Below are 18,753 nucleotides of genomic sequence, written 5' to 3'. Positions count from 1 at the left end.
TTCATAACTGTGTGCTATATGCGGCTTGCAGTCACAAGGCAGTTTCCACTTCTGAACTCCATGCTTGGAAGACTGCTAATGTTTGGGGCATTTTTGCTGGCAAAGGTCTATAGCTACTATGTCAAATGGCTGCCCACCTCAACAGTTAGTCAGTATTACCAAGTATATAAACCCTTTCTCTAGTCCACCATGCACTGAGTCTCGCCTTATGCAGAGAAAGACAACTTCACTGGTTTCTCACAGAGACACTTTCTGTCTTTCAGATATTTTACTAGAAGAAATAACATTTTTAAAGGTATATGGAATATGCATATACTTCTTAAAGAGAACACTCCCTCAATGAACTTTCCTTACATGTTTTGCCTTCTTTTTTTTTAGTAGCTATAATAAGTCCCTGTCTGATCAGGGTATTCCTTGGCACCTTTAGTCCACAGTTTAGTTCACTGAGCAGTTAAGTTTGACTTATTACTAGTAACCAAAAAGCAAAATATTCAATGTCACTTAAACTAGAAATGACAAGATATACACGATGATTTAATTTATGGGACTGTCACTTCGAATCCCCGTTTTGTGCAGACTTTCTGCAGCACAGGCCTGCAGTCAGCCGACAGGAGAGCCGCTCGCTCTTGCTGTCTCATTCCTGGCCCATGTTCACAGCTACGAGATTCACCACAGGGCTGAGGAGTGAGATACTGTGACTGATGTGGGTGCTGCAGTGAATTTCTCCATCTCCTGCCACAATGTTGCGTTTGGTTAAAATTAATGAAAAAAACGCTATCTGCAAAATCATTAAAAAAACCCAAACCAAACCAAAACCTGAAGCAAAACAGCTTTCAGTATGTAAAATCCACCAAGAATTATGATCAATATATTATGATATGGTTCATAATATCTAGGTGTCAAAGGATTTACCACACATTGAAGTCTATGGAAACTTACAGGCAGAAGTAGCTTGCTTCTTTTCCTGTGTCAGCACCAATCATGACACAAGAAATGAGACACCACTTTTAAGCTAGAAGTGTGCTAGGCAAAGCAGGCTTGGGGACTACCTCACTTGTAATTTGCAGCATTAAACAAGTAATAATTCATACTACTAGCCAAACTGTAATTGTTAAGGGAGAAAACAGTAAAAAAAAAGGCCAGAGAATAATGACTTTTTGAAGTCAGCAAGTTATGAAATTAAAATAGGGTTGGTCACACACTACATACTTCTGTTATTAACGGTAACTGAAGTGACAGTGCTGACAGCCCTGGTATGAAAAAGTTTCCTGTTAACACAGATTTAATATTCTGACCAATGCGCTGTGACAGTGGGTTAAAAACTTCTGTTAGATATCCTAGATATGCTTTGGGATAGGCTTGGGTTCTATAGCTTCATAGGCTTGGGGTTGCCAATCTCTAAAAAAGTTGTCCAAGGGCTCTGTAACTGGTGTAAATTCGCCTTTTTCTTCGATTGCGGGAGTGTACTAATCCAAATGAGCAGGAGCAGAAAATGGGGGCCATAACACTGATGGGATGAAAACCACTTGCCTAAATAATGAAGACCCTGAAAGCTCATCTCCTACAGCAGAGAAGATGAAGAAGTCTATAGAGTCACTTTCCTGATCTCTGTGATCTTTGCAGACATATACAAATTAAGATTCGGTCTGCCCTGTATCAGCTTGTACTACACACTTCATTTGACCAAGGAATGGTGTCATGCAGCTCTTATTTAAGTTAGTAGAGAAATCAAGATAAAATGCTGGAGGTCCAGACAGAAGACATCATGCAGCATTAGAAGTTGGTTAGATGCAGAGAAATTAGCTTTTATCTAGCCACACTTCTGAAAATGTCCTTGTTTTCAGCACTGGCATGTAAACACTTCTTATTAAACCAGTGTACCACATGGCATAAATATTAAAAAAAAAATATATTAAAAACCCATACCAGTCCTCCAGAAATGTAGCTGGCAGAATTACTTAAAGATGTGATACACTGGGCGAGTGGGATTTTTAATTACGCATGAAAAGGGGAGTTAATGGCAAGTAAACAAGGTTTATGCGTACAAAACCAAAACCTGTTCTTTAAAATGGAATAGTTTAATGACACTGTGTATTTGGTGTTGGTGGCAAGGTTTTGGCAGCAGGACTCTGTGGGAAGAGGTCAGGGGCTGCACTGTGCCAGACACAGCCAGTTCCTGCTGGCTCTGCAATGGTCTGGTAGCTGATCTCCCTGCCTTCATCTCGACCCAGGAGCTTTTTCATCTTATTTTCTCCCCCTGCCTTGTTAAGGAGAGGGAGGGAGTGAGCAATTGGGTGGGCATCTGGCAGCCAGCCAAACTCAACCCACCACACTGGTATCAGAAATAAATATTGCAAAAATAAGGTACATTCTTATTCTCTTTAGTATTTACATAACGTTGTAGGGGAAACTTAATTAAAATTCTGTAGCATTTGACTTCTCTTCCTTCCCCAGAGCTCACTCCTCTCCCTTTTACTGCTCTCAGCAGTACCTTTCCCTGTGAGTGTTTTACTTTCATCTCTCTCTGGAAAGTTGATAGCAGTTGCACAGACATGATATAAATCACAACCATCATGGCAAGCCCCAAAACAATATCACTTGCTCACCATCTGAATCCTATCCTGTCAATTTGTGGCTGGCTCTTTAGGCTCTTTAGCCTGCTGGGATGTGCTATTAGAGCCGCTGCTGGCAGTCTTTCGCAGCATCGCTAGCAATCCCACGATCACTTACTGCATGGCAGCAGTCCTGCATAAAGCTATTTTCTGAATTGAGGAGGGGGGAAGGTTTTTTTGTTATTTTTACATCCAGTAGATGAGCCCAAGGAGTAGAGAAAGCCAACAAACTTGCGAGAGGTGTCATGGCTGCGTTCAGAGAGGAGCATCTGTGGCAGCTGACCGAAATAACAAGAATTAAACCAACCATTCAGCCATTCCTCAGCAGTCATGATTCACTACCAACCACCAAGGCTGACAAAAGTGTACACTTCTAGACACATTGCAGAAAGCATCATGCAACGATTTCTCTGAATGCTTCAGGCCACTGAAATGACCGTAGATGAGCGACATGAGCACCCCATATTTCAAACACCCTCCAGAACCATCTGCTTTGTTTGCCCTGTATTTAGCAGCCATCATTTTCATGATAATCTATTAAAACAGGTGAACACTGAACGGGTTAAAATCCATCCTTGTAACTGGAATGACAGTTATGGCCAGGGGTTTAGTGCTGCTGGGATTGACAGCCAGGCTAGTCTGCCTGCCTTCATGGCAAACTGAACACACAGGCTGCTGTAGCATTTCATCAGACCAAGCCAGTGGCAGAGCGTCAACAATACAACCCCCACTGTCAAGCAAAACAGTTTTCCACTGTGGGACCCTGACGGCTGCCACTTTCTGCACACCCACCAACCAACCAGTAAGAAAGTCATTGCAAGTAACAGCTACATGATTCTTAGGCAACTGCACTTTGCTATGATCCCATTTCATCTCTACAGCCAAAAATGCTCTCCAAGACATAAGGATTTGTGTGCCTGTAGGATATATAGTAGGGTGGTTTTTTTCATAAATATATAAATATTTTTGTTTTCAGAAAGACATAGGTAGTTCCTGAATTTACAAATCCTCATTAAAAAGTCATTTTCCTGGCAAGCTGCAAGTTTATTTTAATATCCTTTCCTATATTCAGAACAAGATTCAAACCAAGATGCAAGATTCTAAAAGTGGTTGTCTAAAATTATGCCATTTATTCCCTGCTAGGCACTCGAATAACTGCTTTAATTTTCTAAAGCACTAAATACCTATCAGCTCAAATGAAGCAAATAGCATCAACTTGGTTGCTAAAATGCCAGTAAGTATTTTGAAAAAGAGATCTCTTTGAAAGTGTCTGACTATGAGCTTAGAAGTCTGTCTCCAAACACACATATTTTTCAGCTCAGCCAGTCCATATTTTTGTAATGGAGACAATTATGGATGTGTTGGCTGGATATGCAGTTAACCGAGAAGACTGTGTGCTTAGCAAAAAAAAAAAAAGTTTTTAATCTTAAACTCTCAAACTGACAAATGGTGACTGCTATCTGAGACTGAGTATATGAGTATTTATATATGACTGCTATATGACACTGAATTTATGAGTGTGTATATATATGACTGTTATATGAGACTTATATAATATATGGCTGTTGTATGAGACTTATACGAGACTGTTATATGAGACTGAATTAGGCAGTTACTAGATCTAATAAAATTCCAAGGACCCTAGTATACGAACAAAACCAATTATCTGATAGAAGTGTCTGTTTTCTTTCCAGAGACTTCCTCAGCAATTATGGTTTTAAATAACTTTCTTTCCTCCTCAGTGATTAAGAAGCATCACTAACCATACAAAACATACCTTTTAGCTATAATTATTTGAACATTGAACCAATCTCATTCCTGACTCACCCAGTAATTTTTGTCCCTTGGAAACACAACAACAACATATATATATATATGTGTGTGTGTGTGTGTGTGTGTGTCATATCCTTAACTGTCTCCAGAGGTCTGGGCAAGGATTTGAGCCTCAGCAGACCAATAGGGTCTTCAAGCTGAGGTTGGGCAGTAGGGCCTCATGAACATCAAATGAATAATTTTATTGTAATGCAAATAAGGATTAGAGTTAAAGTTGCTATGGAAACCCTGGGTCTAATTTTTCTGAGTTTGGAAGTAAAATGAAGACACCTGAAAACATGGGGGAAAGGGTATGTCCAAAAAGAAGGAAAAATCATGTGGGAACAAGCTGTAATCCCAATAGGCTGGGGGCAACGATTTAAAGTGGTTGCACAGCATGAGTGAAACCTGCTGAGAACATAAAACTCACCGTATTTGGCCAGTGCACAAGCATGAGCGTGATGCTAGAGTGCTCCCTTACTGGTCCCTTAGTGGAAGGTTGTTGTGCCATGACAGCCCTCCAGAGACATCTGGATCCTGCCAAGCTGCTGCCATGTAAGAAAGGACATTGCAAAAGAGAAACATACCCAAAGCATGTCCTGGTCCCTGTCCTCTTCTGTAGAGGAAAACGGGTTGACCTGTGTGAGGTGGAACCACAACAGAGATGTTTCTGCTGGAGCTGTGCAGCTGGAGTGGCTGCTCTAATGTCCAACAGGGTCCAGAGGCTCCACAGGCTCCATCTTCTGTCACAGCGATGCTACAATTTTCTTCCTGTGGATATCATTTGGGAGGCAAGGGCTTGAGACGCGAGTGTGTGAGGGACTGCCACCTTTCTTTCCAAAGGGCCACTGCTTCCTCTTCCCTGGTGCTGCGCTCATTAACAACTTATGGGAACTTGCCCTCTTTGCCATGCCAGATCTGTAGGAAGCCAACCAGTGGAGTCAAACGGAGGGAGAGAGAGGTACAGGTGGCAGCGTGCAAGTGTGCACACCCACTAGTACAATCTCAGAAACCTCTTTTCCTTAAGCATCTGCAGGGGAACGTCAGCCAGCCGAAGTCGGGTCTCCTTTTTCCCTTCCCTGCCAGTTCAGAGACTCTGGTGTAGAGGGATCCTGGGCTGCAGCTTTGCACCGCGTGCTCACACAGGGCTGAGAACAGAGCCACAGGGAGGGAGGTGGCGTTCACAAACCTGCTGCGCATTCTTCAGCAGTGGAACCTGAAATTTGGATAATATCACCCTGACTCGGGGCTGCTTGCCGATCTGAAATCCCAGAGAGACAGATCTATCTGATGTGTTTCAATAGAAAATCTGTGGGAGGCAAAGGTTAGATGCTGAGCACACCAGGATACCTATTGAGGATTGGGATCTTTCTTTTTATCCTCACAGGCAACTCTTCTTAACTCTGCTCTGATTTTATCAGTGTGATTCCCCTTCCTTCCCTCAGATACGTTCTTTGTGTGAAATATATATGTTTCTTTCTATTATACAAGCATTATTTTCTTTCCCCTTCCTGCTTCCATCTGTAGCAGCCGGCAAAACATCATATATCATTTGTAAAAGTCCTTTCTCCACTTTAACCACAGTGTTAAAAGTTGTGTGTCTGTTTTGATTTTAAAAAATTACTTCTTCTAGGATCCATCTTTCCCTGTCCCCCTGCCCTTGGCACCTCCATCTCCACCTGCTTGATTTGCAACTACAAAGGAAGGCTGAAAGCCCTTTCAGATGATGAGAGTAAGGCTGCGTATCAGAAGCACTCAGCTTTGGAGGCCATTCATCACTTGGGTTTTGAGACAGACAACAAAACATGGTTTGTTAACCAAAAGTCTGGTTTTGCCCAGTCAGAGGAAAATGTGGGCGAAGAAATTGTCACAAGTATGATTACAGCCAAGCTCAGACTTAGATGAGATGCATCCAGACAGTCCTTTAGGTAAGGTGTGGCACAGCTCTTGCAATGTCAGTGTTTCACTGAAGCCACAGCTCCTGGAGGCCCCTGGTCTACAGGATTCTCACTTTTTAAAGTACGTTTCTAGTTCTTAGATTTGCAGGGAAAAGCTTAAAGACATAACCCAATTCAATGATCCAACTTCAGGAAACAAGCAAACCTCTTCTTCTTTTTATTCTGATTTTAAGTATACAGTGGCCTCTAGTTATGCATCCTCATGGTACAAATCCCAGTCCCAGTCAGCCCATCTGCAAGGGAGTAGCTGTAAATGAAAAAACAGAGATTTAAACTGGGGGGCAAAGGTGGCCAAGCAGGTATTTTACCTGCCTCCCCCTTGTGCCACTGATTTTGTTGACCTGACAGAGGGACTGCCAGCTGGAGAGAGGCTGCGTGATCCAACAGAAAACTGCTCAACACTTGAGGTAGGAACAGCACTTGTATCACAAAAAACGCTGCAGTGCAAGGACAACATGAACAGTACTGTAGACAATACAGTCCTTTCAAAACAATCCATATTTAAACATTTTATAATTGCAGTACTCTTTGAATTAGATCAGGTCTGAATTTACTTTCTCCATTACTGTTAGCCACAAAATTTACTTCACCTCTTTCAGTGGAATTTTTCCATTAATGACATAAACCAGAAGAAAAAAAATTTTGTGCAGGTTTATACAAATTCCTGTCAGGTATGATGAATTCAGCAACAAGAAATATTTTTCCCTTTAAAAAAGGAGATGGTTTTAAGGGAAGCGTGCATCAAAATATCTCAGATCTTTCCCACATGAAATTTTAAAAAACAGTTTCCCTCACTGAACTGCAGGACTCTCTTTTATGACCTCTACTGTGAAATTAAGAACAGCTTGCCTGCACATAATCATAAACTGCACCAACAACAAAAAGTGTGCATGTATGTGTGCCTGCTTCTTTCCATACCTAGGAACTTTTATGCAGAAAGACATTCTCCATCAAAATTGGAGAAAGAAGGCTTTTCCCTTTGGAGTTTACAACCTGGGTAAAGGAAACCTCTTGAGCCAAGCAATTCTGCATTTTCTCTTGCTCTCTAGAATAAACCAAAAAAAGCCACAGCATAACAACATGCCATCAGGACTGTCTGAACCACCACGTCTTTCCCCTTTCTCCTCTGTTTCGTGCTCTGCCCTCACCCATTCCCTTCATCCCACCAGCACCAACAGGTCTTCCCGACTTCTCAGACACCCGTGTGCCATCCGCTGGGCTGCTCACCCTGTGTTGAGCCTTTTCTTAGGAAATAGCAACTTTCTCCTTCTCCCTACTCACCCACCAACCCTGCCTTTGGCAGTGGTCAGGCCATTGCTGTTAAGAAATGCAATATCTCCTGTAACTCTACCCAGAGTGCTGTGCCTGCCATCCAAGCCACATGCCCAAGGAAAGTCAGAATTACTGTTGGAATTACTAATTTATGTGGGCAAAGGAGCAAAGATTTGTCAGTTCAGCTGCAGCCTTGTTGCTGATGTCTCACAGCAGAAACTCGTATCTGATTAGCTGCCCATTAATTTTAACTTCTCCTTTGTCGTTACTGCTGCAAAACATAGGTCTCCCCTTGCACTGACTATCCTTGCTTGTGATTACTTTTGCTCAGACACATTAGCATTCCTGTTGCGAAACCGAATTTCATTTTATTACATTCTGGAAGTGCCACCTAATATCTGATCTCACTGCTGCAGCATTTTGAGACCATGGCAGTCCTCTGCAGCAGTGTTTGACTTACTACTTTCTGGGGATTTAATTATGATGCTGTTTACCACTATCCTTGCTTGAGATGACCAGAATAATCAAAATATGTGGAATAACTGAATATTTTTGTTTGCCTGTCTCGGGGCCCATGGAGGGTTTCAGCGGGCCATGCATTACCTCCAGTAGCGGCAGTTACACAACTGGGAATGGTCATGGGGGGGCTGGGTGGGAACAGTGTCAGTCACAGAGACCCATCTACTGCCTTGCGCGGGAGCTGCGAAATCGCTTGGGAGAAAGAAAAATTGGGGGAATTGGTAGGTGGCTTGCTCTGTTGCAGGTAAAGTTGTCTTTCTCCTCACCCACATTATCTTAGCTTGCATCACTAAAACATGTTTGTTCAGCCCTTTAAAAGACCTATCACATTTATCAATAAAGTATCAATAAGGAATATGACATGAGTAAGGGTTATCTGACCCTTCATTAAATGTTCAACATGAATCATGGGAATGATATTTTATTTGGGTTATTTACAAGAGGGGATATTGCAAGACATGGCCTTGATACTTTCCATTTCTCTCATTTTCTGATGGACTTTATGCACAGTATACGCATCCTGTAATAGTCAATGCACCAGTGCTCAGAAATGAAAATGAAAAGCTTACATCAGGGAGAAGTTTGGGAATGGAGCTTTTTGAAAGAGCAATGTATATTTGTACTGAAACACAAAATAGAAAAGAGAAGAGCAGGGCTTCAAGGCAAAAGAGAGCTAGTGGGTTTATGACCTAGTTACAACGTGGTACCTTTCTTTTCTGCTAAGTGCATTGATTTCTTGGTTGCACTCTTGTAATGTAAATAGGGCAGCTGAAGATAAACTATTCGTCTTCTCAGTTACAAGCTGGTTTTCACGAAATCAAGAAGAAGAAAGAAAATGCAATTCACATCTAGGCAGTCTATGAGTTTGCTTGTTTGTTTGGGTTTTCCCTGCCCTCCCCAAAAGAAGCTCTTGTACGCCTCTAAGTTTAATAGGATATGGGGACACAAAATTCAGGGCAGTGATTTTCATGGATTGTAGCTTTCTTTCATGCATTGAGATCCATTTTTTTAAAAGCATATAAATGTGGGAGCCCTAGTATTTCTTATGTCTGGAAGGCAAAGGATTCTTAGCTGCTGTTGACACGTTCATATACAAAGCAGCAACCTGCAGAAAGATGGCTCCTTTATGAAATTCAGCTTTATCAAAGCAGACAGCTGTCAGCTTCTTACCCGCAGCACACATGAGGAGCCATGCCCCAGCCCCCTCACGCCACACCAGGGATTATCCCAGGGTTGCCGGCTGCCCTCGATCCACAAAATGTGCGGGGCAGCTGGCAAAGGGCCCTCCGCTGCTTCTTAAGGCACAGCCGACCTTTGCAGGCTGGGGACCGTCCCCCTCCCTAGCCCTATGGGTCCCTCCTTACCCTTGGATCCACTGCTCGGAGCGTTTTGCGCCTTACAGACCTGTGGGCAGAGACCTTGGGGCTGCAGATGCCTGGGTCCAAGTCACAGCTGGAGCACAGCTGCCTCCTCACCCCCAGCCCGGAGGCAGAGCCTTGATGTCCCTTGCTGTATGAAGGATGGCCGTAACTCTATGACAGATCAAGGACTAGGCTGTCTCGTGGAAATGCAATGGCATCGAAATGGTTCGTGGTAAAATGGACGGCCACAGCAAAGTGTGTAGGGTGAACCTCAGAGTGAAATCCTGCCTAGGTGGAAGTCAGGCTTTCATGCGCATCATTGATCCCATAGGTCCTCTGCTCCTTTCCTTTCCGAACTAAAAGGACCTGAGTTTTGGTATGGAAAAAAAGAAAAAAAGGTGGGGGTTTGCTTTCTTTTTTCTGTTGTCTTTCCCCCCCCTTTCCTTTTTCTGCCTACAGCCTTCCCTATCCCTCAGTGATCCCACTACGGTGAGACTGAATTGTTAATAAACTGCTTCCCAAAGTGTAGCCCGAAAGTGGCCACACTATCGCCAAGCCAGACTTCCCCTAGAACTGACTGGTGTCTGCTTGTCTTCCCCCACGGACACTGAGGATAGCAAGAAGGCACTCTCCCGCTGCGTAGGATCCACGGGCACAATTCAAACACCACAGCCCCAGTCTGCACTGGGCACTGGCTTGATAAACCAAGAGAGAGCCGTGAGACAGCAGTTTCACTTCCCCTGTGCTCTGCTGCTTCTTCTGCACATGATATTTAAAGAGCATTATGGGATTCTGTGCACTTAATAACCGCTCCCTCAGAAGGATTTGGTTGCTGAATACAAATAAGTAGCTATGTGATTAGGTTTCATGCATTTTGGTACATTTTATTACATTTTCCATTATGGTTTGTTGTTTTTTTTTTAAGAAAACGGAGAATTCAAGCAGGGAGAAAATGCTTTCTCTGCCAACAGTCTTATTGCCAACCTCATATCTTGCAAACGCTTGTCCCTCAAGATGTGTGGCTGATTTTTAAATTGCAAAGGGTGATATTTCATAAGTGTAGTAATATTTGAGGAAGCCTGCCACCATCATCTCCAATTATCTCAGGCTGAAAAGTCAGATGCCTAAGCAGATACTGGTGACTCAGATGTTGGTAGCGTTTAATTTCTGCTTACAGCTGGGAGGAGAAGGCTGTCACGCTTCACCTCCGTGCTCTGTTCCCTTACCTGACAGCCTCCCTCAGCCCAAACTGCTTGCTCCCTCAGCTTCTCCTCTTTACCCAATCTCCCATGCCACCTTTTCTCCATCACTCGCATGGAGGCTTTTCTTACCTTGCCCTCACCGTCTCCTCTCCACCTTGCTGTGTTCCCAGTAGACTCCATCCCACGTCCCACTCTTTTGTCTTGCTCCGTCTCTGCTCTGCACTCTCCGGACACTCTGCCACTCTCCCGTCCTTGCTCACCGTTCTGACTTACCCCTACCCTAACCCTAACCCTAACCCACCCCCACTCTTCCTTGCCTCACTGCCTTCCACCCGTCTTCTGGCTGATCCGTGGTTTGAGGAAAATATTACCGTGGCAGTGTAATGGCCGAGGAAGCAAGTATACGTTCCTGCTGCAGAGTTTCTGCCTGTGTAGCACACATACTACATCTCAGGCGTGGGTGCTTCATAGCCATCAGTACATCTGCAGTCTGAAATTAGAAATCAGAAATCTTAATTGCATGCTCAGTAATGGGGCCAAAATGTTACCATGGTGAAATAACAAGAGAAAGGATCAATGACAAGACATTGAAAAATGAGATTTAACATCCCACACGAAAAAAAGCTCAGACTACCCCTGTACTATAGCATCCTTATTTTGACGGGAATAGAGGCAGTTTTGTTCCCATGTCATTAAATTAGCTTCAGCTTTTGGGACTGGGGTGGTCCAGAATAGGAGCATCTGCAGCGTTTTTCACCGATCTAGCGAGCTCTGTGCCCCTGTGATGGCATGTTTTCTCCCTGCTCCACGCTCAGCGCTCCTCCTGACAGCGTGCCTGTGGAAGGCACAGCACCGATGCTACCGGAGGGGCTGGCGGCTGTATCCAGCCCAAATTGCTCTTCATGTCTGCTGGGACTGAAAGTAGTAGGCTAAAATTACAGAGAGGAAAGTTTTGGATGTTCCTTAGGAAAAACTCTACATTAGAGTTGGTGAAGCATAGCAGTCGATTGCTGGGGGATCCCAAAGAGACCCCACCATGGGAGGGGTTTGGGAAGAGGTCAGGCTAACTTCTCAGAACAGGTTTTGGTAGAGATCCTGCCCAGGGGCAGGGGATACTCCGGATGACCTCCCGGGCCCTGACAGACCTACTTTCTACAAATCTGCTCGAGGGTTTTCTCGTGGCCATTTCTGTGGCTGTGCGAAATGTCAAGGAGTTTCCTTCTACTTACCCTTGCCTAACTCTCCACCTCCCTTTAAAAGCACACGTATTATAATGTGACTGTGCATGTTTTCAGAAGTTATTAGTTTTAGTTGCAAAATACTTATTTACAACTCTTAAAGCTCACTTAGTTTAATATCTGGATTATTTCTATTTTACATCTAATCAAGAAGGTAGACATTTTCTGTCATCCCTCCCACAAAGCTGGATTTTTGCATGGAATCTCAGAAATGCATTAATTTCAATATAACTTCTTTAAATTTTTAATGTTCTAGTCAACCTATCTGCCTGATAGCTTAATTACTCCTTCAGTCTTCCCAACAGGCTGCAACAGAGTACAGCTTCTGACTATTTCCTGACCTTTCCTTTTTTTCTAAATCATCCCAGTTAAACTGGGATGTTTTTTTCTGAAATTTTGCATCACGTGCAAATGGACATTGCTTTTTTTTTTTTTTTCTGTCCGATTATATGTTACAACTTTTTTTTCTTTCTAGGAGGTAGACAGAGTTTTTAGACCCTTGCTCAAAAGCTATTCCAGTGCCTTTTCAGCAGAAGCCCTATTGAACTCTGCCGTACAGAGAGCCAGAGAGCCTTTGTTTGTGGATGTATGCAATATCAAAATATGTTAGCTATAGAAATATTGAGAGATGTTTTCCTCCACATTCTGGTCTATGCTGTTGCAGGCTGGATCCCCTCATCGGGCCATAAGGTCCCTGAGGGTCAGGCAAGTGTATCGGGTACCTCACCCATAGCAGGTACATGGGAGAAGAAATGCTATAAAGGGGTGATGAATAAGGAAAGCCCTGACTCCATCCCATCCTGCATGTTCCTAGCTGAAGCAGGCAGCCCGCAGAAAAAGTAAACTGAGTCACAACCAGCAGCCAGGAAAGCAGCTCCCCTTCTGCAGCGAGGCCAGGGCTGCGATGCTGCGGGTACACCCGTGTCACAGCAGAGAGAGGACCAGCCCAAGCGCCTTTGGGTTGCAGCAACGTCACTCTTGGGATGCATCTTTGCAGAGCAGGGTACCGAGCGTGGCAGCCATGGGATTCACCGCTCTGTTCTCTTTGTAGCTTTTCTGGTGCTGTGAAGGTGAGTTGTGATTTCCTTGGATTGGTTTGCACTAACAGAGCACAATATTTTCATAAGAATATGGGAAAACATGGTCAAGATAATAGTGTTTTAAAATGGATACAGGGTGAGTTGAAAAACACTCCTGAAAGAGTAGTTATGGATGTTCCACTGTTAATATGGGAGGGCATTTTCAGTGGGGTCAGTCCTGAATATGAGTCTACAACATATTTTCAGTGATCGCCTGCATGATAAAATAGACTGTATGCTTATAAAATCTGAGCATGCTACCAAGATAGCAGGGGTTGTAAGCACCCCGAAGGACAGGGTAAGAATTCAAAATGATCTTGATAAATTGAAGGAACTGAAATCAATAAGATGAAATTCAATAAAGACAAGTGCAAAGTGATACACTTAGCAAGGAGAAATCAAATGCACAAATACAAAATGAGGAATAACTGGTGAAGCAGCAACTCTGCCGAAGAGGCCCTGGGGGCATTGTATACTGTGAGCTGAATATAAATTAGCAATATGATCCTGCCTTAAAAATGGCTGATGACATTCCCAGATGCATTAATATAAGTTATTACAGGAAGTAGTTGCTCTCATTTACTTGGTACTGGTTAGGTCACTGATGAACTACTGTGTCCCGCTCTGGACAGCAAATTTAGCGAAAGAGGAAAACAGCCCAGAAGAAAGAAACAATAAAGATTAGAGAACTGCAGAATGTAACCTATAAAGCAAGATTGGAAAAAATCTTTTGGTTTTAGTGAGAACAAAGGCCATTTTCAAATACATATAAAAAAAAAGTCCTTTGCAAAAACCACAATCAAATTAATTGTTTTGCCAGTTGAAGGAGACAGGAAAAGTTGCTGTTGGCTTAATTTGTAGAAAGAGAGAATCAAATGTGATATTAATAGAAACAAAGGGACAATAGTACAGCACTGTATTGTAGAATATCCTCATTGGGGTAGGTGGTATCGTAGGAAGCTTTTAAGACTGATTGGAGAATTAACTTCTAGTGCTGGCCTAGGTACACCTATCTTAGTTCACAGTAGGAAAATTAATTGAATGTCTTTTGTTCTTTAACACCATCTGAGGCAGCACTGTAGAACTCCAACTCCATTTTCTGTTCTTGCTTTAGTAGTTGTCCTGCTCTGCTATTAATTTCAACAAGTATCCTGGAGATAAGGGATGGACTGAAAGTGACCTTTTTAGAATTGCATTGATAAGATGCTGACACGAGGGTCAATTACTTTCTGAGCACACATTGCAGTATGGGACAAACACAGAAAAAAGCCATAATTTCTAACCCATTGGATCTACAATTTAAGATGAGAGAGCAAATGAATGCAGGTATGTGGAGATGCAGAAGGACTTCAGGAGACAATATTAATCAGCGTTGGCACTGGTACAAGCACACGAGCAGTGTACTTGTCAACTTTTTTAGGTATTGCACCAAGAAGAATGTTGAAGTAGGATCTGAAGGGGAATAACAAAGTTCCTTTGCAGGGTAGTCTTTTCCAAGCACTAGACTAGGCAAAAAAGTAAAACATTTGTTTGGAAAGGTGAGAGGATGGTGACAGAGATTAGTATTGGGGCCAATCAGAAGACTGTTTACTTTTTTAGATGATGGGAAGTGATAAAACACAGAAGGAGACCCTGAGAAGAAAGCAGATGTTGGCACACTACAGGGTTAACGTGGACTTACAAAGATAAGGGTGCTATTGTTAATGTGGCAGGTTGGGAAAATCAGATGCACAGCATTATTCTGGGTGGATGAGAGTTAGAAAGGTTGCTTTTGCTTGAGATGTGAGGTGAGAGCTTAGAGCCTGGACAAGACTTTCCGTTGCATGGATGGATAAGAAACACTATATCTTTGATATGTTGCGTGGAAGAGTCTTGCATAGTCTTGATGTGAGAACCAAGAGAGAATTCAGGTAACACCCAGGTAACAAGGCTAAGTGACAAGCAGGATGATGGAATTGCTGAAAGCAAGAGAGAAAGTAGTGGTGGAGAGGAGTTAGGAAGAGACCTAATAAATTTTCTTTTAAAATATTGAGCTTGGATTGGCAGTGGAAAATCCAAAACTGGACAACAGGAAGACAGTCTAGATCTGGGACAGAGAATCACATTTCTAGGTCATATGCCCTCACCTGTCTAATATACAAACCCTTCTGCCCATCCACACAACCAAGACAATTCTTTGTCTGCAGGAACGTTTCTGGAGAGTATGATGCAGACAGAAAGTGCAGAGGGACACCCTGCATAGGAGCTGGAGGGAACATGAAACAATCCCCTGGAGAGCAGAGAGAAATAGTAATAGGAACGGGACAGGAAAGATTCAAAGGAGCCAGAAGAAATCAAGAAGGCTATCACAAGCTATATGACAAGTGAAGTTAGCTCCGACTCAGTACTATTTCTTAGTAGGGGCAAGAAGGAGACAGTCCTTTTCCCAGAAAATGAAGCCATAACCTGCAGGGACCAAGAACTTCTTGTCAGCCAAACAGAGTAAGTGCATTTCAGATTCTCTTCTCAAGGCTGGGGGAGGCTTTATAAATCTTTCAAGTGGCCATCTGTTACTGAATGCTGTAAATTTTGCACATCTCACTCAGGTCTGTACATAGCCTCTATCATACTTAACCAGTGCATAAACTCTGCAGTGCACCTCTGGTACTGCTCAACTCATGAGAAATGATGTTTGCCCTGGGGTGGCAGCTCCTACACACTGCAGGACTACCTCAGGAACCAAATCCACCACCGAGCATCGAGCACACCCCTCCCCTGAGGCTGTTGGGTGAGCTCTGGGACATGAACTGTATGCAAAGCCCCGGTGCTGGAGTCTCAGCCAGGCTTTCTGCCACCACCGGAGCAGATGTCCACATTGCTCAGCGGTGGATGCACCTTGGCTCTAGGTAATCGTGTGTGATCAGGTTGGAATGACAAGAAGATACCCACCCACGAAGCTCCTTATCTAAGCAGGGAAAATGCTCATCAAGAAAAGAAGACTGGCTGTGACAAAGCCTCCAGAGACAGCATGGTCAAGTTAAGCACAGGTGATTTGGGTTACGTGACTTTTTTTAACTGCCTTTATTATTTTCAGGGTACTACTTAACATTTCCTGAGGGAAAGACTAATATTTATTAGTTGAAGTATTATGAAATTATCCTAGTTTTATGGCTTGAGCAATAAAGATGTACAGTGGGTAACATTTATTCTCTCAGAGAGACCGGGAATTCATCTGTAAAATAACTGTTCTCTTTCTCCATTATTAATAGACTGCTGTTATTCCTAATCTTTTTAAGAGTATCTGATTTTTTGGATCAAAAATCTACTTTTTTTGTATTTCTTTTGGTAATCTCGGATGTCTCTTGCTATGAATAATGAAAAATTTAACAGTGTGACTGTAGCAAGAGGACACTTAGAGCAGGAAGACAAGCTGAGTCACGGGCAGTGCATGGCCTTTTTCTACTGTCGTGCTTTCCACAAGGCCTCCCAGCATCACCGGCCCTGGCTCCGCTCCACAGCGAAGAACACAGCATAGCAACTGCCTACATGCAAACAGAAATCTTACAAGGTACAAGGTCTCTCCTTTTCATACCAGGAAAATACTTCTACTTTTAGAGATCCCTATATGCTCTAAAATTTTTTTTTAAATGGTCTTGCCATCTATACTAAAATGCTGCTATGAATTTTATAAATTGATGCCCAAGTCATGAAATGAGATGACTACTGGAAAGGGAACCAAGAACTGCCTGTTCCAGCCTAAGAGCCTCTTTTCTAGGTGTAATTTTCTCTATTTCATTACTTATCATTCGAAGATCATAAAATATCTTTTCATGACCCTTCTGTAATGTGCTCTGTTGCACTGAATTTAAAAATTGAGATTACAAATATAGAATTAAGGAGAAAGAAAGAGACTCAATTTCAGCTCCAGTGAACAGGCTTTATTTCCTCTCACTTCTGGCTGCTTTTATACACCAGTCTAACTCCAATGACACTGGAGATTTATATCTGCAGCCATGGCAGAAGAATTGGCCCAGGCACTGAGGGAGATGAATACTTCAGAAACAATGGACAAATAGTTCAAAAACCTCACCACCATTTCTTTCTCCATAGCTGTAGAGGGTTTGTATTCCCTTCATGAACAAACTGCGTGGAAATACACCTAATATATATTCGAGAAATATCAGCTAATATCAGCCAATATTTGCAGCTTCTCAGAAGTTTCAGAGTAAACTGAAAAAAAGCTTTATGTTCCCAGTCCTGGAAAAAAAATCACCAGAGCTTTAAATGCAGCATTAGACTACCTGCCTCTTTATGTTTTGGGCTAGGACTAATTTAAGGATCCTCCATAGCTTTCTATCAGTGCACGTCTTGGAGGAAAAAGCGCACAAGCCTGTCCTTTTTCTATACCACTGCTGCATCCCCGGGAAGCAAAAGCATGCAGCCCTGCCATGTATCACGGCAGCCAGGGCAGCAGCCCTGTCACAGGATGCTCCTCATTACCTGGGGACTTCCACGTCTAAATCATTGAAGCTTGCCGAAGTGCCTGTTCTTGCTGCGTTTTCCCCATTTTCTCTCTCTGTGGACATACATTGGGTCCCAGGTGTGAACAGGCTTGCCCTAGGTTAAAAAAAAGGGTGAAAAGCAGAAGGAGCCAAAGCCATCACGGTAGGACCGGAGCCTCACAAAAGATTCTCGGGAGCAACGAGTACCTCGGCACACATCGGAAGGGACGAGGTTTGTGGGCGCAGCACCCGCGGGATGGTTCGCACCTTGCCAAGCTGCTGGGTGGGTGCTGCCTGCCATCAGCCACGCCGACACGAGCACAGTGGTTGGGGTCCTCTGAGCGCTCTTCTGTTCCTGGCCTCGGATGGGAGGGAGACAGAATATGCAAAGTGTGAAGGAAATAAGGTGCGATTCAACAATCGCTATGCTGGGTTACAAAGGAAATTGTCATTAATTGCCTGTGCTAGGAAAGAATTAGAATCATGACCTTTGAGTCATTTTGCATATGAGGCCGGAAAATACTCTACATTTATCCTCATTCTGCAGTTTGTAAAAAAACTGTGAGGTGCAAGTCATCTTTGTATTTTTTTTTCCATTAGTCAGATTTCCAGGACTTATTGTAACAATCTGTCTAGCACAGTTTTATCATAGGTACAAAATTCTCAAGACCACTTTCAAAAATCCCATTTTTTATAGCCAGGAATTTATAAGACCTTTAATGATATTCACTTTTTGAGTAAATATGTCACACTATAGGGCAAGCATCAATGAAATAAATATCAGTAAAATGTTAAATGTTAAGGCAACATTGACTCTGAAAAAAAATTAAAATTTTAAAAATAAAAATGGGACTCAAAGAAAAATTCATCACTGGAAATCAGAATGCTGTTGTGTGGGATGTTGCAGTATGAAAACATAGCTGCATATTGTTCATATAAAAGGGAGATAGAGTTTGCACTGAGACATGTAGATAGACCATCGACACGTAGATAGACCATCGACACATATTTTGCATCAATGGTATTTTGCAATGAACTGCTTATCTTACTGTAGTATCTGAGCATCTTCAAATTGCATAAACATCAACAACTGACGTAAAAAGGAGTATTTGGGATCATTCTTATCATTAGTAAAGGAGGTTGCCATTACTTTTTTCACCAGACATAGCACAGATTTCACGTGTATATTTTTAATATTTTTTCTCTGTTTATAAATGCA

At 42.8% G+C, this 18,753-nt stretch overlaps 1 long non-coding RNA gene across 1 annotated transcript; it reads right to left on the bottom strand.

Moving 5' to 3' along the window:
• Positions 1-11,048: 11,048 nt before the first annotated feature.
• On the bottom strand, positions 11,049-17,878 carry LOC138685568 (uncharacterized). The gene is made up of 3 exons (XR_011324862.1): positions 17,742-17,878; positions 17,533-17,649; positions 11,049-11,226 (listed from the first exon to the last, which is right to left on the bottom strand). It is a non-coding gene; the product is annotated as an uncharacterized lncRNA (long non-coding RNA).
• Between the last annotated feature and the right edge of the window lie 875 nt (positions 17,879-18,753).

The sequence above is a fragment of the Haliaeetus albicilla genome, chromosome 6 (assembly GCF_947461875.1).
Source record: "Haliaeetus albicilla chromosome 6, bHalAlb1.1, whole genome shotgun sequence".
NCBI lineage: Eukaryota > Metazoa > Chordata > Aves > Accipitriformes > Accipitridae > Haliaeetus > Haliaeetus albicilla.
The sequence above is the reverse complement of the archived record's forward strand: the minus strand, read 5'-3'. Positions and strand labels throughout refer to the sequence as shown.